The sequence below is a fragment of the Macaca nemestrina genome, chromosome 9 (genome assembly GCF_043159975.1).
Source record: "Macaca nemestrina isolate mMacNem1 chromosome 9, mMacNem.hap1, whole genome shotgun sequence".
NCBI classification, from domain to species: Eukaryota; Metazoa; Chordata; class Mammalia; order Primates; family Cercopithecidae; genus Macaca; species Macaca nemestrina.
The window spans coordinates 107,936,108-107,958,910 of record NC_092133.1 but is presented as its reverse complement, the minus strand read 5'-3'; the positions used below and the strand labels follow the sequence as shown (position 1 = coordinate 107,958,910).

The 22,803-nt window shown below is 39.6% G+C and overlaps 1 long non-coding RNA gene across 1 annotated transcript in view; it reads left to right on the top strand.

Moving 5' to 3' along the window:
- The first annotated feature begins 414 nt into the window (after positions 1 to 414).
- LOC105495953 (uncharacterized) overlaps positions 415 to 22,803 on the top strand; it is a 36,075-nt gene continuing 13,686 nt past the window's right edge. The window contains exons 1-2 of the long non-coding RNA XR_011607499.1: positions 415 to 883; positions 8,951 to 9,127. This is a non-coding gene — a long non-coding RNA (uncharacterized lncRNA). The remainder of the gene's footprint in view (positions 884 to 8,950; positions 9,128 to 22,803) is intronic.

Sequence of the window (22,803 nt, the reverse complement as noted above, 5' to 3'; positions counted from 1 at the left end):
CGTTTAAACTTTGTGATAAACTTAATCATTATCACAAATTCTGAATAATGAGGTTCACATTAATACAATTTTATGTGCGCAACAGTGGTCAGTGCTTCCAAGTAGCACATAGTTTAAAACAGACAGATGATGCCTTATATGAAATTAGGTTTCTGAACTGCCAAGCTTTTTCTTAAGGTTCTACGTGCTGTTTGGGAAAAGGCCCAGATACAGCGGGACAAAAATAGGGAAGGTTTCAGAGTCAGACTGATACAATTTAGAGTCCTGGTTCTATCCCTTTGTAGCCTTGATATCTCAGACACATCTGCAGATCCTCTGAGATTTTCTCTCCTCATCTGTAAGATGCTGGTGTGAGGGTCAAATGAGACAGTGTCCATAAAATAGCTAGTGCAATTCTTGACACCTGTTGGGTACTCAAAAGATGGTGAATGTCATTAATAATTCTGGTGGCTTTAATATTGCCTACAAATACTCTGACACACCTCCCTTCAGAAGGTAAAATATCTGCTTCTTCTCCCTCTGGATGTGGGCTGGACAGCGACTTGCTTCTAATGCCTAGAATATGGTGACGTCATAATGTGAGACATCCAAGACTGCGTCATGAAGAGGATACATATTTAGCTGTCACCCTTCATGTTGTGAGAATGCTCAAGCAGCCTGGGAAGGGGCCCACATGGAAGAGCTCAGTGTGGAGCTGAGGCCTTCCACTAGCATCCAGCACCACGTCGCTGGCTGTGTGAGGAAGCCACCTTAGAAGTAGATTTTCCAACCCCACTGAGCCTTCAGATGATTGCAGTTCTGGTTGACATCTTGTCTGCAGCCTCATGAGAGACCTTTTGCTGAAGCCATCCAGCCAACTTGTTCCTGATTCCTAACTGAGATAGTAAGTGTGTATTGTTTTAAACCACTACACTTTGAGATAATTTGCTATATAGCAATAGATAATTATTACAGTAAAAATTGCAGTAAAACTCACCCCAGAGTAAGATGAAACACCTGAATCAGTTAGCAGCCCATTTCTGTCCAGGTAGTTACAATGGAAACCAAAAATCAAGGTGGTAATTAATTTGTTAATGTATTTATTTCTTTAGCAAATTTACAGAGCCCTGCCTGGGCCATGGGCCCCATCTGAGCTGCTAAAACCAGGATCTGTTACTGGACAGAGACAAAGGCTCTCAATGCCCTTTGTCCCCAGATCTAACCCAGGCCTCAGCGATACCGCTAAGGTTCTTCTGTTCAGCTGCTTCTTCTCATCTCTCTGCCACACGCCATAGGCATGCCACAAGTGTCTTCTCCTGTGACCACTGACAGAGCAATCTCTTAACTGGCCTTCCTGCTCACATTCTTGTCCAATTACAAGACACATTGGTAATGATCAATGATAAGGAGGCACTCTGAACTATGTAGACCAGATCAAATTATTTTCCTGCTTAAAACTTTATGGTATCTCCCTGTCCACTTAGAAAACAACCAGACATTCTCTGGTCTATAAAGAAAGAACATGATCTGAACCCTACTTACCTACCTCTTCAAACTTGCTACCTCCTTTCACTCTATCCTTCCTTCTCTTCCTTCAGCTCATTGTCGGGTATTGTTATAGTAAGGACACACAGTGAATTACCCCTCCCTGATCCATGTCCTTGTGTGGCCCTCCCACATTAACTCCAAGCTTGGCCACGTGACTTGTTTTGACCTTTGAGACAAGAGCAAATATGATATATGAAAAGGCTTAAAAAACACTGCAGATTTGGGATTTCTTTTTCTCTGGCTGCTTCTGAAAGAAGGCTGAACTACTCTGCTGCTTCATGAGAGACACAGGAGTCACTTTCCTCCATCTCTGCCAGCCTCCAGACATGATGTGAGCCCGACCATCATGGGCTAAACCCAACCCAAACTGCTGAGCCACAGAGTTGTGACAAATACATGATTGCTGGGCTGAGTCACTAGGTTTTGAGGTTGTTTTTTCACTTAGCAATGGATAACTGATAAACACAACAAACTCACTCCTGAGTCCTGGGACTCCTTGTTGCCTCTGCTAGGCCATGTCCTCTTATGGAAGGCTCCTTTTGGTCACTTAGATTTTAGTTTAAATGCCACCACTCTGAAAAGGCTGCCCTGGCCACTGAGGCCAAAGTGGTCTTGTATTCACTGTAGAAAAAGCAAACTTTTATTTCTCTGTTCTCATCCTGCAATATTTAGCACAGAATCCTTCTGTGACCAGATGTGTATGGGGTTTTCTTCATGCACCAAGCAAGCCATCAATTCTTCAGTGGACGCCAACTGAGAGTCCTCTCATTCAGTTCAATTCTGACACCATCCAACTGGAGACAGAGTCAGATCACGCAGGTCGAGGGCTCAATCCAAAAAAAGAAGCACCACTGTCGATGTTGATTGGAAGCCCTAGGTTGTTTTTCCTGTGCTTCTGACCAATCAGCTACCAATCAGGGTTCCCAAAACCTCCTCTATCAATTTGATAAATTTGCATGAGCAGCTCAGAGAACTCAAGGAAATACTTATATTTATCAGTTTATTATAAAGGATATTACAAAGGACACAGATTAAGGGACCCATAGGTCCAGGTATGCAGGAAAGAGTATGGAGCTCCCATGCACTTTCAGGGTGTGCCACTCTCTGGAAGTCCCCATACGTTTGGCTTTTTTTTTTTTTTTTTTTTTTTTTTTAAGACAGAGTTTTGCTTTTGTTGCCTGGGCTGGAGTACAATGGCATGATCTTGGCTCACTACAACCTCCACCTCCTGGGTTCAAGCAGTTCTCCTGCCTCAGCCTTCCGAGTAGCTGGGATTACAGGAATGCACCAACACACCTGGCTAATTTTGTGTTTTTAGTAGAGACAGGGTTTCACCGTGTTGGTTAGGCTGGTTTTGAACTCCTGACCTCAAGTGATCCACCCGCCTCGGCCTTCCAAAGTGCTGGGATTACAGGTGTGAGCCACTGTGCCCGGCTGTGTTTGGCTATCCGGAAGCTCTCTGAATCCTGTTCCTTTGGGTTCTTATGAAAGCTTCATTACGTAGGTATGACTATTAAATCATTGGCCATTGGTGATTGGCTTAACCTTCAGCCCCTCTCCCCTCCCTGGAGGTTGTGGGATGGGGCTGGAAGTCCCACCTTGGCTCTTGCCTTGGCTCTTGGGGTGACCAGCCCCCATCCTGAAGGTACCTAGTGGCTGCTAGTCACCAGTCTACTTATTAACATACAAAAAGACACTTGCCATTTTAAAGGTTCCAAGGATTTTAGGACAAAGACCAAATATACATTTCACAACCTCACATCCACTGTCTGCACCTTGTCATGTTTTCCTCATACTGCAGCACTTCTCATGGCCTGATGTTTTCTGCTGTACCACATTTTATCAAATCCAAGACACTGTGGATCGTAACCCACATCCCAACTTCAGAAACTAAAAAATGCGAATAAAAAAGAGTGGTTTGAGAGGCCAGGCATGGTGGCTCAAGCCTGTAATCCCAGCACTTTGGGAGGCCAAGGTGGGAGGATCACTTGAGGCCAGGGGTTTGAGACCAGCCTGGCCAACATGGCAAAACCCCGTCTCTACTAAAAATACAAAAATCAGCTGTGTGTAGTGGCACACGCCTGTAATCCAGCTACTCAGGAGGCTGAGGCAGGAGAATCGCTTGAACCCAGGAGGTGGAGGTTGCAGTGAGCCTAGATCACGCCACTGCATTCCAGCCTGGACAACAGAGCAAGACTCCATCTCAAAAGAAAAAAAAAGGAGTGATTTGAGTTGATAAAATACAACATTTGATGATTTTTATCTCTCCATGGGATACGTATGCCCCATGAAAGGAGGGACCGCCTCCTTGGTCTTGCCTCCTCCAATTTTTCTCCATATTGGAGAAAAAGTAAACTTTCTAAAATGCTAATTTAATCATGCCACTCTTCTTAAAATGATTTACTGCCCCCTCACTCCATTTAGGACAAAATGGAAATTATTTCCATGACTCACATGCCCTCTGAGACTGAGCTCTTGCTGACACACCCACCCTGAATCGAGTCACCCTCTGCTTCACTTATTTCTCCAGCAGCATCCTCCTGCTCTGGGTCCTGGACCACATAATCTTGCCTCATGGTCACCACCACGCTGACTATTCCGGATGTTTTCCCTCCTCTCCTCATGGCTAATCCGAGCAAATCACCCTTTCTCAGCTGTCACACTCCCATGGAAGCCTCCTCTGCCCCTCCTGACTGCTCTCACATCCCCCATCATAAAACCTTACACCAATAACTATTACAATTATAAAATATTTGTATAATTGTTTACTTGTTTATCACATATTGTGTGTGTTTTTTTAAAATTGTGTCTAACACCTACTGTGAGCCACATACAGTTCTATGTATTGAGGTAACATTAGTAAATAAAATAAGAAAACTTTCTATCATAATGAGGCTTTGAGTTCAATGAAGGTAGACAGACAACAAATAAGATGAATATAAAAATATGAGGATGTCACATACTAATGAATGCTATGGAGAAAATTAAGGCAGGAAAGGGGAAATCTTAGAGGCTGGGAGGGGCTGTGGTTTTACATGGGATGGTCAGAAAAGGCTCCAGTGAGAAGATACATTTGAGTAAAAACAGATGAGGAAATGGAATTAGCAGATATTCAGGAAAAGCATTCTAGGAGGTGAAAACAGCAAGTCTAAAGCCCTGAGGCAGGATGCTGGTCACTGGTGGTAGATTTTAGTGACATTCTTAAGGAAGTCCCTGTGGCTGGAGCACTTAGCAAAAGAGAGCTCTGAGAGGTGAAGTTAAAGAGGCAACGAAGGGGATGACATAGAGCCTTGTAAGCCTCGTTAGTAGGAGAGTGACAATGAGCTAAGTTCTCAAAGGATCGCTTTGTCTCATATGTTAAGAATTGACTTTAGGACATGCAGAATGGAATCTGGGATGTCAGTGGGAAAATTGCAACCATTGGAGCAAGAGACAATCACATTCCTTCACATTTGTGAAATGTGGTGATGAGAAATGGAGGAGGCGAGAAAAGGCCAGAGTCCGGCTATGTTTTGGAGATAGAGCCAAAGAGATTCCAGATGGTTGGAGTGTGGGATATGTAAGATTAAGAAAGGTGTCAGGAGTTTTGGCTTGAGCAAACTGCAAAGATGGAATGGGCATTGACAAAGATGGGGAAGGCCGAAAGTAGAGAAGGCTCTGGGGGAAGGAATGGGAGTTAAGTTTTGATGTGTTAAGTTTGTGATGCCTTCTATACAGTCAAGGTGTAGATATCAAAGTTGTATATATAAGTATAGAGTTCAAAGAATGTGGCTGAGCAGGAGCTATAAATCTAGGAGTTATCAGCATATAGAAGATAGTTAAAGACTTGTGCCCAGAAGAGATTACCATGAGGGTAGTATAGACTAGAAAAAAGGTCAAACCAGAACTCTGGGCACTCTAACAGTGGTCAGGGAGATGAGGAGATGGGAGAGAACAACCAGGAGAATGAGAAGCTCCATCAGAAAGAAGGAGGATGGAATCTTCTCCTTTGATCCCAGTGTTGAGGAAGGGATCATCAACACCATCAAGTGCTGCAGGGAGATCAAATCGGCTTAGCTTTGGCCGCTGGTCACCTTGACATGGTGGTTTTGGTGTCAGGATGGGGAATTCATGTCTTTCTCTTTCACTAATCAGAATGAACAACTGCATTTTCTATCATTTGAACTCCTGTATTCCTAGCATCTAGCACAGTTTCTGAAACAAACTAGATATTACATTAATACTTGTTAAGTGAGTGATTGGAAACTGATTATTAGATACCTTAAGATGGTCCTTAGATAAAAATTTTCAGGAAAATTTACAAAATAATTTCCCTATAATTTGGAAATTCAACTGCTTTTTTCAGTGGATAAGAGTCATGGAAAGATGAGATTATGAGAGCATTTTTACCTTAATAAATGTTAGCTTTTCTCATAATCATTGTAAACCCTCCTTAGTTTTTGAGTTCCTAAATAAGAATACATGCACAGAGCAGGTGCTTCTGTGTCTTGCTGGGAGGGAAAGAGGTCTGCTCATTGTTTTGGGAGAGAGCAACATTCAACTTGGTCTCAGAATGGCCTTTGCTCATTGATGGGGAAAAGTTTTGCCTGATGGGAATGCCTGATTTGAAATGACCCCCAAGAACCCTCAACTATCGGTGTCAGGAATTCCTTTAATGGAATCAAAACTTTTCATCCTATAATTTCCATGATACACTAGTTCAAGTTATAGAGAAAAAGCAGCTAATTCTTACTTTCAATGCATGGGACTTTACATGAAGGCACAGTCAGAGTACCACTGAAACACAAGCACATTGTACTATGATTTCTATCTAAGTGTTCATTGCTCAGCCATCTGTCAGATTCCACATGCACAGATGAAGGAAAGAGGCAGGTGAGGTCATTCTGAAAGAGTCTTCATGGAAACCAGGTCTTGGCCACTCAGTGGAGGAGCAATCTCTTCACCAGCGGGACTCCACAGGAGCAGCAAGTCAGGACTTGGGTTATGTCCTGGGGCCTTAGGTTGGCCTTAGTTACAGCTGTTGGGCCTTATGTCCCAAGGAGCCAGCTGGACATGCTCCTGACTGGCTTACCTCTGGTGAGAGTGGCCAGCTGTCAGGGTTCAAATTGTCCAATAGCATCTGCAGGGACCACACAGGTAGATACATAACTGTTTTCCTCATCAGTGAAGTCTAGGCATTGCGGCTGAGGCTGTTCAGGTGAACATAATCCACCAATCCTTTTTGAAGACACATAACTAAAAGTCATTTACACAATCTATTTCAAACAGAACATTAGTGCCTAAATTGCTGCATTCTAAGCAAGTCTCCTCAGCCAGCTTCACACATTAGGCCCACAGGTATCGCTCTGGAGTCCGATGATGACCAAAGAACCCCACTACAAAGCAGGAGGAGATTATCCAGCTAAATCTCACCAAGACACCTGGGAAGGGGAACAATGAACTGAATTCATGTCAACATGTCCATGACAGATACCGGATACTTTCTGAAAGCAGGTTTTGTTCAAAGTGGGAGGGAATGGGCAGGTCCTGAGTGTTTGAATGTGAAATTGAGAGGGGGAAAGGGAAGGATGCAAAACACAGCTCCACCATTTGCTTTTCCTAGAGACAGGGTCTGGTTTTGCAGGTCAGGCTGGAGTGCAGGGGTACGATCCTAGCTCACCATAACCTTGAACTCCTGGGCTCAAGCCATCCTCCCACCTCAGCCTCCCAGGGTACTGGGATTATAGATGCAAGCCACCATGCCCAGACCCCATCATTTTTCTAAACATTATTCAAGAACTAGTTTACTTTGTCCATTTCTCTTCCCAGTGCAAAGAGGATTTTGATGTTCCCCACCCTGGGCCTGTCGTGGGGTGGGGGGAGGGGGAGGGATAGCATTAGGAGGAATACCTAATGTAAATGACGATTTAATGGGTGCAGCACCCCAACATGACACATGTATACATATGTAACAAACCTGCACCTTGTGCACATGTACCCTAGAACTTAAAGTATTATAATAATAATAATAAAGGATTTTGGCCTATAATGTTCTAATAGAGATTTCCTATTTACCAAGGCTGCCAATTCATTGCTTTTTTTCTCAGATGAAATATGTATGATTGTTATGATGTTGTTCAACAGTGCACTCATTATATTTACCCAACAAATAATTATTATTCACTGCAATAAATTCTGTAGAGATGGATAAGTGAGGGCTCTTGTCCTGTAAATCACAGCTGTCTTCCAAACATGGCAGAAAATCAAAAAAGGAAATACATATAGTTAATAATAGTTTAAACACTGTGATATTTATATAATTAAAACTTATGACTCCTGTAAATTAATATTTTGGTTAACACCGTTCCAGAAACATTGCTATTTTCTTGGTTTCTCTGTTTGTTTTTGTATTGATATATTGTTTAGGTTGCTTTAAAGTATATTTCTTATAGGAAGATAAAGACTTTCTCATTACAAACTTTAAAATTGTGTATTAGAAAAAAACAAATTAAAAATCCAAAATCCTCAAGCAAAGCAGTTTATTCACTTCTTAATTTAACCAAGTGGCAGATGTTTCCATTTGAAATTGATTTTGCTATATCAAACAACACTCTGTTTAACAGCTTTGTGCATCTGTTTTCTGGATGTTGAACTGTTCAACTACCCTATAGAAAGGCTGCACGTGGTGGCATTACACAAATGCTAATTGTGAAGGAAAGCATGTTACATATAGCACAGCGTTTTGTGGTTGAAGTAAAATTAATTATTATTGTTTTGTTCTTTGTGGGTTTCTGTAGATAGGTTAAGCAGAAATTTGAGATGAGACTAGCTAGGGAAACATTTGCTCTGTAAAAGTTTATTGCTACTTCTACAACAGGAACTTCATTGGAGTGGACAATGGAAAGAAATAACATGTTTAATTTTGGGCACAGGCCTATACTTAGTTTTGAGGCTAAACCTCTGAAAGTGAAAAACCTGCCAACAGCTGCTAATGGTGTGAGCCAAAGGCCTGTCTGGTTCCCTGTGTGGTGGGATATTGCCTTATCAGCTACTTTGTTTTGCTAATGAAAATAACATTGGCAAATAAAAATAGCAGCTGCTGTGGTATTGGGCTATATACTTTACAGTAATTATCTTACCTTACACTCACAATTCTCTAACAGGAAGTAACTTCAAGTAACAGAGAAGCAACTTGAAGTCACGATGGAGCCAGGATCTGATGGAAAAGATTGGACTCCAGAGCCATGCTCTTGACATGAGCTACCTTGACTTGAATAGTTCACAGATAGGGCAATGAAAATAAACTCCTAAGGGTATATGAAATGAAATCAATTTGATTTGAATAAGATAGTTAATCATAGATACCTATACAATATTTTTCTAAATTTAAAGTACACATTGATTATTTATTCAAAAACTTTTATGAGTACCTTGTATTTGCCAGGCACTGGGATACACAACGGTGAGCAAGGCAGACGGGAACTTTGTCTTCACGACATTGGACTGTGAAGGAGATGGGCGGGAAAACCGGCAGCTGCAAGGGTGTGCAGTACAGCCTTTAAGAGGGAAGCCTACAGTGCTACGGGGGAGTCGAGGAGAGAATCCAGACTTTGTACCTTAGGTCCGAGGTTTACTCCCACGTAGTTGGGACTGCAGGCGCGCGCCACCACGCCCAGCTAATTCTTTGTATTTTTAATAAGAGGCAGGGTTTCGCTAGGTTGACCAGGCTGGTCTCAAACTCCTGACCTCAGGTGATCCGCCCCCAACCTTGGCCTGCCAAAGTGCTGGGATTACAGGCGTGAACCACCGCGCCCGGCCTCAAGGTTTATCTTTAACGTGGATTAAAGCTAACTAGAAATGGTTTATCTTCACATAGCCTAAAAACAAAATTTAATCATATCCATGAATTCTATTGAAAATATTAGACAACTGTAACATTCAAAGTTCATGGACAGGTTATTTTTTATTTTCTAACTGGCTTCATGGTATGACCAGATTTCAGATAAAGCTTATAAAAATACATAGCTTTTGGAAATTTGGCAGTTTTCTTTTGTTTAGTGCGTCTCATAATTTATGGGTCTCATGGGGAACTCGTTTAGCTCTGGTTTCTGGGATGTGCTAGAACTTTATAGAAATCCTCTGACAGGCAGCTTTTAGAGAGAGAAGTTTCTAAAATTTATATTTCATTCTTGTCACTGAATTCTCTTGATACCTGATTTCCCAGCTGCTAAGCCACATACGTTTTGATAGGCTTCACTGTGAAAACTGAGGGTGTCCCATGGTGATGATCGTGTCTAGCCTGCCTCGTAGGAGCACATTAACGGAGTAGCCTGGACACTCGGGCACCGGCAATCTTCTGAAAGGGACTACCTCTGTCTTTGCTCACTATGTCTTTTCAGTATGTGCAATGCCTGACACAGAGTAGTTACTTGATGACTGGCTTTTTTTTTTTTTTTTTTTTAAAGGAGAGAAGTGTGTCTCTGGGAAAACTTGAAAATATAGATAGAGAAAATAGGTGGATCGACCCGAGGCTGTCTGCTAAAGTAGCCCATTTTCTAGGTTGCAAATTCCTTTTGACTATTTGTTTTGTACATATACAGTATCTAGAAGAAGGGTCACCTTAAATGAGCAAAATACATTAACATTTTAACATATTTAGCTATTGCCAAACATATCCACAGTCTATATTTCATTCCCCAGTGTCAAGTGACACCTCTCACTGAGAGGCATCACGTGTCTTTAAATATCCTGGAAATGCATTTGGAACACATGCTTTGAGCAAATGAGCTTGTTATAATATAAACTATATTTTCTAAGTTATTATGTCAAGAGGAATAACAGAGGAAGGATAGTATGTTCTAATTATCTTCAAAATTTGCCCACCTTCCATCAAAATTTATTGTAACTGAAAAGAGCAGCCTCTGAAAGATGGATTATTGGCTCTCCTGCTTCGAGCTGCTGATCTCAGAGGGAAGCAAATGGCACTCGCTGGATCTGAGCACAGAATACTAACAGCACTTGGGCATTAAGGGAGATATCATCAGGGAAAGTATATGATATTCACCATCTAATTCCTTTCACTTCTTTCAGTAACGACATTGAAGGAAGAGCTGATTTTAATCTGACACTACCTCTTTCAAAGAAATCTCAAGAGATTTAGTGCTACTGGAGAAGCTAAAAGATATGAAAGTATTTGTTACAAGCAAGACAAGCTTTAAAACAATGTCGAATGGGAAATGTACACCTGGTGACCTGTCCCCTACCTGGAAAGATAGTGAAAGGGATCTGATAGGGACAACTGTCACTGGGTACTGATGTTACACTCACTTTCTAATGGAAAGACAACAAAGACCAAGCACAGTGGGTATTCAATGATCAGACAAAACTCTCGAGAAGCATGAGGGTCTTACCTGAACGTAGGTTCAAAGAAGTGTTCTAGCACCAGGAAACACTTAACAATATACAGAGAAAGGAAGCTCGGACTGATGTTTAGGTTGTCTATCTAAAATGATCCCAGGAGAGGCATAGATGGAAAACTATTCTGCACATTTTTTCCTCCAGAAATAGAGTATTAGTTTTATAGCATACCTTTCACCTAAATATTGAGACTGAGCATGTAAAACAATGGATTCTTTCATCTAATCACCTACATCAGGATGCCTAGAAAAATTGTGACTGTATGTATGTGTGTATATATATATATATATATATACACACACACACACACATAATTTCTGTTTTGAGTATGCTTGCAATTTTTAAAAACAAGCTTTAATTCAGTTGAAATAAAAATCATGAAATATTAAAAGTGGTGATTTGCAAATAGTATACATGTATTTGTGTATTGTAAAATTAGTAAGTTACGGAATGTGATATGTAAACTGTGTTTGGTTCAGTATGATAGTTGTAATTATAGGAAAATAGAACGAGTAAGACTCATGTGATTTGATCTGGATATTTGACATTTGTGTACCATGAATGACTTATTTGCTTTAGACTGATATTCATAGTGGTACAAATTGTCCTTCTATTCATACCATTTCTAGTGGGATGCCAATATGTGCAAGATAAAATATAGATTCCGAAATAATATATTCTCGGAATGATCTAATAATAAGTAGGCATTTTGCTAAACCATTTATAAGTGGAAATAATTGATGAATAATATACCAGAGAACTTTTTATGGTAGGAGTAATATGAAATAGGGTGAAGTATATCAGCCACAAAAGCCAAAATCCCAGGAAATGTAATTATCCATTAACCATGTCTTTTGCTTTGTTATTAACGGATAAGATAAGAGGCTCTCCCAGAGAGTGGGAATGATTCTGTGGGATCATCAGAGGAGTGAAAAATGTAAGGAAAATACCCTCAGGAACTTCATTCTTTTAATTACAACTATATCATACCTTCCCATATCATGGTTGATACAAATCAGGCGCTGTTTATGAAATAACACACAGACCTTATTTTAAATTAACGTACAAGATTTGTTATGAATTGTGAATCAGTTTTACTACATCTGAGCACATGAATATGATACACTATGTTTTTGGCAATTTTAAAATCTAGTCATATTTTCAATATGCTTTTGGAGTTCCTTCCTTCCTAATACTTTATATTATGAGGCTATAGTTTATAGAGAGCCTAAGATGATTAAAAATCTTTGTCCAAAAGGAGAAAAATCCCAATAATTCCTTTATGGAAGAGTTGCAAATATTTAATTCAGTTTAATGTGTTTATGTGAGAAAAGCCAATTGGAAAACATGCTTCACAAAAATAAATATATTTACTTTACTAATTATTTTCCTGTCACAACAGAGAAGCATATATGAAATCCCTACATTTGTAGACAAATTCTTTTCCAAGACCTTTTAAAAATGACTTGATGGTTTCTTAGGGTTTAACATTGCAGTGAAGAAATACTATGTTACTTTGAATTTCTTTCTCATCTAGGTAAACACTTTTGTTGCTAGAAAATTGGATTCTTCTATTTATAGAATTTTGGCGAGGAGACATCTATAGGTGTATTTTTAAAAATATTCTAGTCCAGCAACTTGGTAAGCAGTTTTCTATGACTCAAGTTCATCTTCAACTTGATAATTAAAAAAAAAATTTCTTTGATTGTTGATTCTCCATAATTTAGTGTAGTCTTTCCTCAGGGTACTTGCAAGGCACTTTGTCCTAATAAGTCCATCTTCAGCTCAAGAGATTTTCTCTCTCTCTCCCTCTTTCTTTTTTTGATTAGTTCTTTTCCAGCCTTTACTCCATTCTCTTGTCCTGATACTTCCATAAATAAATAGTGTACTTCTGGATCCATCTTTCTTCTCTCTTAAGCTCCCTCCCATACTTTCTATCTGGTTTTCTTTTTCCTTTTTTTTTTTTTTTTTTTTTGCTTTTCTTTAAGTTTGATTTTAAGTTCCAGAGTAGATGTGCAGGGTGTGCAGGTTTGTTACATAGGCAAACATGGTCCATGGTGGTTTGCTGCACAGATCATCCCATTACTTAGGTATTAAGCCCTGCGTCCATTAGCTATTCTTCCTGATGCTCTTCCTCCCTAACCCCCTGCCAACCCACCCCAGTGTGCGTTGTTCCCCTGCTATGTGTCCATGTGATCTCATCCTTCAGCTCCTACTTATAAGTAAGAACATGCGGTGTTCGGTTTTCTGTTCCTTTTTTAGGTTGCTGAGCGTAACAGCTTCCAGCTCCATCCGGGTCCCTGCAAAGGACATGATCTTGTTCCTTTTTATGGTTGCATAGTATTCCGTGGTGTATGTGTACCACATTTTCTTTATCCAGTCCATCGTTGATGGGCATTTGGGTTGATTGCATGTCTTCCCTATTGTGATTAGTGCTGCAATGAACATATATGCCTGTATCTTTATAGTAGGATGATTTATATTCCTTTGGGTGTATACCCAGTAATGGGATTGCTGGGTCAAATGGTATTTCCAGATCTTTGAGGGATCCCCACACTGTCTTCCACAATGGTTGAACTAATTTACACTCCCACCAACAGCGTAAAAGCGTTCCCTTTTCTCTGCAATCTTGTTGGCATCTGTTGTTTTTTTTGACATTTTATTAATAGCCATTCTGATTGATATGAATGGTATGTCATTGTGGTTTTGATTTGCATTTTTCTAATGATCAGTGATGTCGAATTTTTTTCCTTACATTTCTATCTGGTTTTCTTTTTAAGCTATATAGAATTGCTCAAGATGAGATTCCAAATTACCAGCTCAGTTCCTGGAGTATCATGAAATGATATCCACTTAGTGACGTTTAAATTTTAGTGAGTACATTTTTAAACTCCAAGAGGATTTTCAGCTTCTCCAATTGTTTCATTGGCATAGGAGCCTGCCCTTCTTTCATGAATGTGAGAAGTGTTCATATTCTAGACATATTTGAAGACAATGGGATTTGATGACATATTACATGTAGGGTGGGAAGAAAGAGGAGTCAGGATCACTACCAGATTTTAGGCCTAAGTGCCTGAAGGGAAGAGCATCCATGAGCATATGTTACTGAGCTCAGGAATAGCACGGCGCAGGAGCTTTTAGGGAGAGGTCAGGAGTTCAGTTTTGTATGTGTTACAGCTGAAATACCTGTTTGTCACCCAAATACAGATGTCGCCAAGGCATTTGCATAGGTGCATGTGCAGTTCACAGGAGATATCCAGGGCAGAGATAGAAGTTTGGGAGTCATAGTCTTAGAACTGGTACTTAAAACTATACACTCATCAAACAAGTAATTGTAGCTGGAGAAGTCCACTGAGCCTGGAGGTGGGTTATTCCTGGACCTGCGGATAGCTGTGTTTCTGCATAGGGTGTGTGAAAGCAGAGCACATTGCCAATTCCTGGACCCCCTCGAGTGAGGAAGGGGGAGGAAGCATCCCTACTAACGGAACACAGTAGGAAATTTCTTTAACATTTCTGGCAGGTTATTGCTCATTTGGGGGCAGGAGAATGAAAAGCCTAAAATTAGGTGGAGGACTGCCTTGTATGTTTCTGAGCCTTAAAGTTCATGCTAGGAGTTCACTGTGGCAGGTCTCTCATTTCCCTGAAAGAAGCGGTTTTGCCAGGAAAAACATAGCAAGTGCCATCCCTGCATCCTGGGTGCACAGAACACAGAGGACCATAGCCCTGGGCTTGTAGAATGCTCCCTGCCACACTCAAAGTTGTAGGTTTTGCTTGTGTTCAGTTAAGAAAATGCATCCATTTAACTTATCAAGAGGTTCCTTCCTTTACCTAAATTGGAAATTAGCCACTCATCTATAATTCTCCAAAGGCACATGAGATTATAAAACTAGCAATCATAAAAGAATCCATGTAAATATTGAAAATGTAAAACGTAGTTTACTTTTAGTCCTAGATGTTACAATGTTAACAAAAAATATCAAGAATCTTAAAGTCTCTGGAGTCATTAGGGCTACAACTGTGTAAATAGCTTACTTCAAAATAATCTCAAATGAATAGTTAGCTTTATTAGATGTAGCTCTTGCAGTAAAAGAGTGAAAGGCATGGGAACAATTGTATTAGGAGATTAAACTAGAGGAATACTGTCCTAATAAAAGCCAAAACTCAATGAAACTTTGGTAAAATTTTCATTTGCAGTGCAATATTTCCTCATAACACTTTACTAAGATGACTTGTTTGTGGAGTCTATAACCAATTTTTTCTGATGTAAAGTGAAAAAGACAGTTAAAATACCTAATTTAGAGAAACAAGGCATTTGACCATAGACACAAATTGTGATTGATCGTGTTATTTGTGGTGTGACAGATACAATGAAACTGGAGTGGAAGGAACTGTATAATTTTCTGCATACTAAACAGGAGAAAAAAAGGCAACATGGAACCCCCTAGCCACCGTGCTTTGATGCTAAGTCATAGTACTCTATTTACATTTACAGTAACTTCCATAAACAACAATCCCACTGTTTCACAATAATAGGTACCAGCCTGGGCAACACAGTGAGACCCCATCTCTGCAAAAAGTAAAAGAAAAAAAATTAACTGGGCACCTATAATTCTAGCTACTGGGGAGCCTGAGGTGAGAAATTATGCAGTTTTTCAAACATCAATATGATGCTATTTATGCTCTCTTTTCCAGTTCTATAGTAGATTCTGTGTGTGAGAGAGAGTTGTACATGTGCAAGACACACACACGTTAGAGGTACTGAATGGTACATTTACATACACCGAATGTTGATGAGATTTGGAGAAAGTGGAAATTAAGTAAAGTTATATTTCTACTGGAGCCCAAAAGTTTGAGGCTGCAGTGAGCTATGATTGTGCCACTACACTACAGCTTGGGTGACAGAGCGAGACCCTGTCTCAAAAAAAAAAAAAAAAAAAAAAAAAGCCACAGTTTAGTTGGTTGCTTTAGGGAATAAAGTTGAGTTACTCCCCAAGAGTTTTTAAAAATGATTACTGATGAGACAGAATGAAAAAATATACAATGCATGTGTGTTTAATGTAGAGAATTTCACACAAATGGATTGTATTCTTAGTACTTCTGTGCTTGAACCAGACTGTTAGCCCTAAAATGGAATCTATAATGCTGTTTTCAGGTTTGACTGGGCATTTGTTACATAACTAGCAAAATCTTTCAGCACTTCTGTAATTGCGTCCTCTTGGCAAGAATTCAAATCTAGCTTTCTCCCAATATTATAAAGTAGTTTTAGAAGGTTCCTATGGAGGGATGCGGGGCTGGTTACTTTCCATTTCATGCCTTGCCCCTTTCCAACCTGCTCCTCTGTCTTGTAATGGACCAGGCAGGTGGACCCTCATGTGTCAGCCTACGTGAGTGCTGTTGCTCCTGGGAAGGGTGAAGTGTGGCCAGAGGGAGGCCATCTGCCAGATACTAGAGGCAGATGGAGAGAGAAGTAGGGAGGGGAATTCACTTCCCCCAGCCCACATGCATCTCATGTTTGGAAGTAGCTGTGTCCCTCCGTGACCGACATCTGCCTGGCAGGCCCTGCTGCAGAACTCCAGCTCTGACCTCATTATCAGCACCCCCCACTTTCCTTTTCTGCACTAAAAGTGGTAATAGTTTCCCATAACTGAAAACTTCTGGGCGATTTGACATCCTTCATCGGTTCCCTTAATGCTGCTCACACCTCTGAAATTGCTCCTTCATTAAAATCTCTTCAGTTGAGTCATTGGAGTGGAACTCTTTCCCTGCTGTGACCCTGGCTGATACAGGCACAATGAAGTTGATGTTGTATGACAGACCAAATAGCATGATGTACTCCACAAATACTCCCCTAACTATCAAGGCTGCAGGCACAAGAGAGTTCCGAGTCTAGTCTGTGATGACGTCTGTGCTAGTCAATAACAGAGCCTTAGTTATTATGACGGTCACAAGGTAATGGCTGTATAGCCTTACATTTTGAGAGTAAACTGGGTAAAGATGTGGGAAATGGTTATTCCATGTATGGGCAGCAGTCTCAAGAAGAAAGAAGAGGCTGTGGCCTTTGTACAGAACCAGAGGCTGCTTTGCTCTTGCTCCAAAGGAGATGATCACCTGCAGCTGGTTCTCAACAACCAGAATTCCTTGTCTGATTGAACATTCTAATATTCAACCTAGACCCCATCAAAGGAATGCCAGTGTACCCACTTCTACTTCTGGATCTTTTCCCAGGAAAATTATAATTGCGTAGTCTATGTCCGTTGAGAATCACCATGAAAGGAGGGGTCTTCACCAAAGGTGAAATTACGAGGAGATAGCAGAGGGAAATGAAGATTCTGCTCAGCCCTGGAAATAGCTCTTGGAGGCTATCCTGGCTTTGCAGAAAAGCTACAGATTGGTAGCTGCAGTAGGATCTTAGGTATTTGGTCCAAGGATGTTTCCTGAGATGCCTGGGTTCTGTTTCCCGAGTACCTAGACTAGCGTGCTCTACCTTTGCCTCCCCGGGAAAATTCCCAGTCCAGCTCTTCCCTCCTTATGCCTAAGGGAGCTGACTCCTATGAACTTCATTCCCTGAGCTCACTGGCTGGAAATCAAAGACTAGAATGCAGAGAAAGGCAGAGAAAAAGAGGAGAGCGAGAGAGATTATCTGGGACAGTTCCCTCCCCACTCCCAACCCCCATGGCTCAGGCAGTGTCTGTGTCCCTCAGTGATGGCAGCTCCTGCTGGGTGACCCTGGCCTCCAGCCTGATGCTCTCACAGGGCTCCAACAGCACATTTTCATCTCCCTGCCCTTCCAGCCCTACCGGTGTTGACAGTTTCTCACCGTTCCAAGTCAGGCTGTCTCAGCAGCCCTTACTAGTTACCTTAACATTTTCGACAACTCTCTATATAACTCCCTCATTAAAGTTCTTTTATTTGAAACATATGTGTTGGATTTCTTTTTGGACCTCAATAGTCTTTCTTGAATTTTTATTCTTTCAGTGGTCAGTGGTGTTAGCTCTGAAATAATACTCAACTGGTAAAGCTGCAATTGCAGTCAGAGCAATGTTTTATATCATTTTTGCAATCATGTTAAATAATGCCATTAAAGAAGAAGCAAGTCTATTAGTAGCATTCCCACATAGGAGATGAGCAGTGGATGTACTATTTTTTTTTTTTGAATCAGAGAAGACAAAGTCAAGAACAAACCCAAGGCAACCATCTCAGTAGCTGAGATCATGAGTAACATCTAAAGAATGGAGAAGTCTAGCTGGTAAACAGTTGCGCTGCATGTAGAGTTTTGCCAACATGGTGAAACCCCATCTCTACTAAAAATACAAAAATATTAGCCGGGTGTGGTGGCGGTCGCCAGTAATCCCAGCCACTCAGGAGGCTGAGGCAAGAGAATCACTTGAACCCAGAATCAGAGGTTGCAGTGAGCCAAGATCACGCCACTGCACGCCAGCCTGGGAAACAGAGCAGAACGCCATCTCAGAAAAAAAAAAAAAAAAAAAAAAAGAAAGAAGTAAACCTTTGGGTTTCTGCTTTATTTTTTTTCATATCAGTTCTCTTTAGAGTTCTATTTTTAATATAACAATTTTTTAAAACTATGTTGTTATTGCTGAATAGTTACATAATAATTATATATAAATATGTATATGATTATTTGATAGACATGTTAAAATGTTATTTTAAAAAACAAATGCAAAAATGTGCCCTGGAGAAACTATTTGAATAATAATGTGCAGAATGACCTGAAAGGCTGACTGAGAAAGAGAGAGAGAAAAAAAAAAAAACTAAAGAAAACCGGATGTGAGTCTGTGAGTCCCTGGACAGCAAAGAAAAAGAAAAAAGAGAATGAAGAATGATTCGGTTTTAGGGTGAGACAATTTACTTACTCTCTTTTCTCAATAAAATTAGTAGGAGTTTAGTGGTTGTAGACTCTAGATTTTAAAAAGCTTATTTAACGGCCTGAAATGAAAGAATGGGCTGTGGATTCTTGGGAGGTGGCCACAATAGCTGTTAGCAGATCAAACATTTGGGAGATGAATTGATTGCTGCAGAGAGGGCAATCCCACAGCCACGTGGGGCATTTGACAAAGCCATTTTGAATGATCAGTTTTGACATAACTGCACGAAAATGATCCTATCAAAGAGCAAAATCATGTTTTAAAGTAATATCCCTGCCTGTTACACTGCCCCACCCACCAAAGCTATGGGACCCTCTTATTTCACTTTTGTATTATGTGTTTTATGGGCTAATATTTTCTTCTTATTGTTCTTATTTTTTATTTAACCATACACTATTTACTTTAAAGCTATTTATAGTTATTGCTATTCTTATTACCACTACTGAATAATATACCTTTTTTATAATCAGAAAACACCGTGAAATTACTGTTAGTCTCTAGACTTTTTTTTAAAATTTTATTTTTTTAGACGGAATCTCGCTCTGTCACCCAGGCTGGAGCTCAGAGGTGCGATCCCGGCTCACTGCAAGCTCCGCCTCCCGGGTTCACACCATTCTCCTGCCTCAGCCTCCCGAGTAGCGGGGACTATAGGTGCCCGCCACCACACCCGGCTAATTTTTTTATTGTTTTTTTTTCTTTCTTTTTTTTTTTTTTTTGTATTTTTAGTAGAGATGGGGTTTCACCATGTTACCCAGGATGGTCTCCATCACCCGCCATCACCTGACCTTGTGATCCACCCGCCTTGGACTCCCAAAGTGCTGGGATTACAGGCATGAGCCACCGAGCCCGACCTAGTCTCTAGATTTTTAAGTTCAATTAAGCTATCTTTATATACCACAAAATTAACCCATTTGAAATGCACAATTCGATAGTTTTCAGTATATTCAAGATATGTGCGACTGTTGACATATTTAATTTATACATTTTCCATTACCTCAAAAAGAAATGCCCTTTTTTAAGTTATAACTCCTCATCACCTCATTCTTCCAAGCCCTAGGCAATCACTAATCTACTTTTTCTTTCTATAAATACAATTTAATACATTTTTTCGTTCTGGAAATTTTATATTATCAGAAACATGTAATACGTGATCTTTGTAACTTGCTTCTTTCACTTAGAATCATGTCTGAAAGGCTCAGCCCTGTTGTCGCATGTATCAGTACTTCATTACTGTTCATGGTCGAATAATACACTGTTGTATGGCTGTGCTGCGTTTTGTTTGTCCATTCCTCAGTTGATGGACATTTGGATGGTTTCCACCTTTTGGCTATTCTGAATAATGCTATTATAGATATTTGTGCATAAATTTCTGTGTGGATGTGTTTTCATTTCTCTAGGGTATACGTCTGTGGGTTGAATTGCTAGGTCTGATGATAACTCTATGTTAAAATAACCATTTAAGGAATGCTGTGTACAGAATTGTGTACCTCCCCCACCCCCCTAAATTCATATGCTGAGGCTCTAACCCCCAATGTGACTGTATTTAGAGAACAGGCCTTTGGTAGAGAATTGGATTTAGATGAGGCCATGAGGGTAGAGCCCTCATGTTGGGATTTAGTGTCCTTATAATAAGAGGAAGAGACACCAGAACTCGCTCCCTCTCTCCGCCATGTGAGGAATTGGCTGACACCTCAATCTCAGCCTCTCAGCCTTCCCAGAACTGTGAGAAATATGTTTATCTTAAGCTGCCCAGCCTGAGCTGAACAAAACAAGGAACTACCACACTGTTTTCGAAAGTGGCTCTAGTGTGTGAGGATTAGGTTTTCTCCACCTTCTTGTCAATACTTGCTATCGTCTTATGTTTTGATTACAGCTATTTTGGTGGGTATGAAGTACCATCTTATTGTGACTTAGATTTGCACTGATGACTACTGGTGTTAAGCATTCTTTTATGTGCTTTTTGGTCACTTGAATATCTTCTTGGAGAGGTGTCTAATAATTTTCCCATTTGTATTGGAGTTATGTGGATTTAATTATTTATTTGGAAGAGCTGTATAGTGTAGATGCAAATGCCTTATGAAGAATATAATTTGCAAATATTTTCTTCCATTCTGAGGATTGTGTTTCACTTTCCTGATGGTGTGCTTTGAAGCACAAAAGTTTTTAATTTTGATTAACTCAAATTATCTATTTTTTCTTTTGTTGCTCATGCTTTTAATGCCATAGCTAAGAATCCGTTGCAAACACTAGGTCATGAAGATTTACCTTGATGTTTTCTTCTAAGAGTTCTATAGTTTAACACTTACATTTAGTTCTCTGATCCATTTGAATTAATTGTTATATATGATGTGAGATAAAGGTTTGACTTCTTTCTTTTCACTTGGCTATCCAGTTTCCTGGCGTCACTTATTGAAAAGATTAATCTTTCCCATTGAATGATCTTGTACCCTTGTCAAAATCAGTTGAACATAGACACATGGCTTCATTTCTGAACTTTCAATTCTATTCCATTGATCTACAAGTCCCTCATTCTACTAGGACTACACTGTTTTGATTGCTGTTTGTCCACAATATAAGTTTTCAAAGAGTTGGAATATGTGAACCTTCCAACTCTATTATTAATTTTCAAGATTATTTTGGCTATTCTGACTGCCCTACCATTCCATATGAATTTTAGAATTAGCTTGACAAATTTTACAAAAAAGCTAACTAGGATTCTAATAGGACTTACATGGTAGATGAACTTTGGAAATATTGCCATTTTAACAATGTGAATCTATAATATTGGTCTGTAAATGTGAGACACTTTTCCATCTATTATCTTCCATTTATTTTTATTTTTAAAAAATTCATTTCAACATTTTGTAGTTTTCAGATTATAAGATTTGTACCTCCTTGATTAAATTTATTTCTAAGTGTTTTGATCTTTTTGATGCTATTGTAAATGAAATTGCTCTCTTAATTTCATTTTCTAATCATTCATTGGAAATGTGTAAAAATGCAATTGATTTTTCTATATTGATCTTGTATGCTGCAAGTTTGCTCTGCTCTTTTATTAGTTCTAATAGTTTTTCAGTGGATTCCTCAGAATTGTCTACATATAAGATCATGTCACACGTGAATAGAAATTGTATTACTTCTTCCTTTCCAATCTAGATGTATTTTTATTTGTTTTTCCTGCCTAATTGCCCTTGCAAGGGCTTCCAGTACAATGATGAATAGAAGTGGGTGAAGTGGTGAGATATAATATTCTTGTGTTGTTCCTGGTCATAAAGGAGAAGGGGAAGAATTCAGTCTTTCATTATTAATTATTACATTAACAGTGCACCTTTCATAGATGCCCCTTATCATCTTGAGGACTTTTACTTGTATTCCTAGTTTTTTGAGCATTTTTATCAAGAAAGGATATTAGGTCTGGTCAAATGAGTTTTCTCTGTCTGTAATGTAATCATGTTATCTTGGTGCTTTTATTAAATTGATAAGATGTATCACATTAACTGATTTTTAGATGTTAAGTCAAACTTACATTAATGAGATAAATCATACTTGGTCGTGATATGTATTTCCTTTTACATGTGGCTGGATTGCACTATCTAGTATTTTGCTGAGGATTTTTGCTCTGTATTTATAAGGTATGCATGCTGGTGTGTAGTTTGTTCTTGTGATGTTTTTGTCTGGTTTTGGTATCAGGGTAACACTGTGTTCATGGAATGAGTTAAGAAGTGTACTATTCTCTTCTATTTCTTGCAGGAGTTTGTGAAGAATGGGTAATCTTTAGATATTCAGGGGAATTCATTCATGAAGACATATGTTCTGCACTTTTCTTTGTGGGTATTTTTTATCACTAATTAAATTTATTGTGATTGGTGTATTAAGTTTGTATATTTCTTCTTGATTCAGTTTCTGTAGAGCATGTATTTCTAGGAATTGTCCATTTCATCTAAGTGATCTAATTTATTGGTAAATAAATTCCTTTAGAATCCTTTTTATTTCTGTA